Genomic DNA, 3,328 nt, shown 5'->3' on the forward strand with positions numbered 1-3,328 from the left:
GCGATTTTAATGGTGTCCTGTATGTGACTTTTGAAAAATTGAATTAGACAGGGTGCCATGAGACTCAGGGTACATAAAGCTAATGGGGCCCAACAAGGGTAGAAATCAAACAAGGAGGGGGATGGAAAACTATGGGAAGAAAAATCCTCAGGGTAGATGAGCTGATAATCTTGACAGCTGTCTTGAGGAGGTGAATAGTGGGAAGAAGGGAAGAAAATTATGGAAGCCATTCAGGTTTAGAGACTGCATGGAGGTCAGATATGTGGCTGACTCACAGCCATATGGCTGGGAGAAGGAAGCTTTAGAGAAAAGGTGAAGAACAAGATGTTAGGGGCAGCCCAAAGTCTTAGAGAAAGCATGTTTAGTAAGAAAGGCATGAAGAAGAAAAGGAGAAATTACGCATTCCTGAAGAGTTTAGGAAAGCGGACAGACTGTAATTACAGAGGCCTGCATGGCTGTGGCTGGTCTGAAAGTTCTGGGGGGGGGGTCAGGGGCCTGAGCTAGTTCTAGGCAGAAATATTTACTATCTAACATACCAGGTATTTTGTCCACCTATTTAGCATAACTGAAGGTGAACCTGTCTTCCTGGGAGTGGTTCTATCACCAGATAATTGACCAGTTAGACTGGAAAAGTAGGTCTTCCAACAGATAGACTAGATAGTTGTATAGTCTGGACGAGTTTAATTTATGGGGCTTATTGATATTCTAACATTTCCCCCTCTATAGAGGTAACCCTAAAATCTTTTAGGGAGTAGATAAGGGCTCCCAAATACTTTTAAGAGATTTGGCCTTTGGGACAGAGTACATTGCTAAAAGGCCCGAGGACATTTTGACATTTAGACGAAAAAGAAACTGTCTACTTTTCTTTGAGGTCTTTTTACCCTGTCTAGCCAATTTCTACCTCCTGTTCTTATCACACCACCCTCTGAAGAGGTGTACCCAAATTGCTGATAGGGAATCAGGACGAAGACCACTCTGGCTTCTTCCATGCTGAACAGGGACACAGGGTGAAGCAATTGGGGTACCCTCTTCAGTGGGTCTATTTAAAAGACTCCCAAAATGCAAAACTCTTAACTATAGGGAGAAAAGAAGGTCCTTGACTGGTGCCTAGGAGATGTGAAGGAAAAGTAAAGGCAAGAGTAGTTAGCATAACAAGTTCTAGACAGGGAACCAAAAAAAGTTAGAACAGGGCAATATTTAAATGTATAAATCAGAGTCCATTGGGCTTTCTTGATGAGAGCTTCCAAAAGCATTCATCTGCTGGGTTCCTCCTCATTTTTCTTTTGCCTGTCAAGGCTGGACTGATGATTGATGAACTTAGGATTTGTTGTCAGGCACTTTGATAACTGTTGAAGTGGCTAGGATCAGTTCTCTCTTAAATGACCTCTAAATAGGGAGAGAAAACAAATTTATCCATCATTTTAGAACAATAGTGGGTTGCCTCCCTCAGCTTCAGATGAGCACTACAGTATTGTAGACCAAGAATTGAAGTCTTACAGCTGAGTAGCCTTGTCTTACTAGGAACAAAATTATCAATGAGAAATAAGATGTTATTTAGACATTTATTTCTCATTGATAATCTTATAAGATCTTATAAGAACTTAAGTCTAATGTCTGGGATGTGTAATCCCTTGAACTCTTAAAGAAATGTACTGATGACTTTAATCTTTGGTTATACCTTCCTTTTGGGTGTTTAAGACCATACAGTTGGCCCAGATCAACCAATTTATTTTTACTTTTAGGGTCATTTGAGAATTTGGTCTTCAGGGGTCACATGGGCTTTGGTGGGGATCCCCTGGCTCCTCAGAATTTTTTTAACCCATTTTATCAATGTGAAGATAAGTCAAAAGGTCCTGCTTGACCCAGGCTTCACTTGGAAGCATGGAGGGAATGTTTCCTCTGTGTTGATCTTCCTCTTTGTAGACTGGATACTGGTTCAAGTCCACCTTGTGGTGTCTCCATGGCCTCCCTGAACAAGAGGACAGGTGACTCACCACAGTTACAGGACATTTTGAGAGAGGCTCTATAGTCCCCTGGAACTTAGTTGACTGTGGAGGGCAAGGAACAAAAAGTTTCCCTTTTAAGTCCCTCTGATCAGATTAGTATAGGCCTCAAAGTCTGGCTATTAAACACCCAAGAAGGTTAGTTGCACCAATCTGGTATTTTTAATTACCATGTTCCATGTAGATAAAATTTGGGTAAAAGCCAAACATTTTTAAATAAACCTCGATAAGACATTTTTTAAATTAGTTGACTAAACTATGACCTTAGAAATTTTAAGATTATATATTATCTTTGTCTCATCCTTGATAGATCATTAATAAACCTATATAGACCTCCATTATTTGTTTAGGCTTTTTTATTTTTAATTTTTTACATATAAAATCTTGTAAATAAAATATCTCCATTTTTATGTCTTTTTAACATATTTTACTTTTTTTTATAACCATGAGACTTAATAATGTTAACAAATAAATTTTTTATCTATTGTGAGAATTTTGGGGGGGTGATACTAAGCAATGTTTATCCCCTTTTTAGGCTGTAGTATCAAACCAATGTTTGACTACATTAAAGTTTTTTGGGGGGAACCAATAAATTTATTGAGCTTAGTTACAGAGATGATTGATGGGTTGCTGAGGTGTATGAGTGACCTGAGAGTATGTACAATGGAAAGCCTTAACCCCGTATGGATCAAGCCTTTTCTTTCTAGCCTTCCCCAGATAATATACTTTAGTCCTCCCCAAACCCAGGAGACCATATGTGATTAGGGCCAAATTACATACAGTTGGCTTGGAAGAGCAGTTGGATACTCAGGTGAGGGTCCAATGACCCTGTTTACCCCACCTCCTTTAATTAAAGTCAACAAGTCCAATTGTGATGATGGTTTGTTAGTGGACACAGCTGAAGTCATGAAGATGGTAGTTGTTTGACTCACAAGAAAGTAGTGTGTAGCATCATCTTATTAAAAGAACATGGAATCTAAATTATATACATAAGATAATATAATAAGTTAATATTACTTGTGTACACACTGTGGTTTATAAGTTCCCAGGTAAACCTTATAGAAAACACAAAACAGTTAAAAAGCTTTTTTACTTTATGTAGTTTAGAGAGTGGTCTACCAAAACCTTGCTTTAGGTAGAAAGAAGCAACTGTTACATTGATCCAATTGATGTTTACAACCTCTAGCATAATCAGATTAAGAAAACTGCCAGGCATGGTGGCACACGCCTTTAATTCCAGCACTCAGGAGGCAGAGGTGAGTTCAAGGCCAGCCTGGTCTACACAGTGAGTTCCAGGTCAGCTGGGGCTACAGGGAGACCCTGTC

At 39.2% G+C, this 3,328-nt stretch overlaps 1 pseudogene; it reads left to right on the forward strand.

The window, feature by feature from the left end:
- The first annotated feature begins 2,606 nt into the window (after positions 1 to 2,606).
- Positions 2,607 to 3,328, forward strand: part of LOC103727119 — a 10,278-nt pseudogene continuing 9,556 nt past the window's right edge.

The sequence above is a fragment of the Nannospalax galili genome, unplaced genomic scaffold (genome assembly GCF_000622305.1).
Source record: "Nannospalax galili isolate Female #2095 unplaced genomic scaffold, S.galili_v1.0 scaffold1189, whole genome shotgun sequence".
Lineage (NCBI taxonomy): Eukaryota > Metazoa > Chordata > Mammalia > Rodentia > Spalacidae > Nannospalax > Nannospalax galili.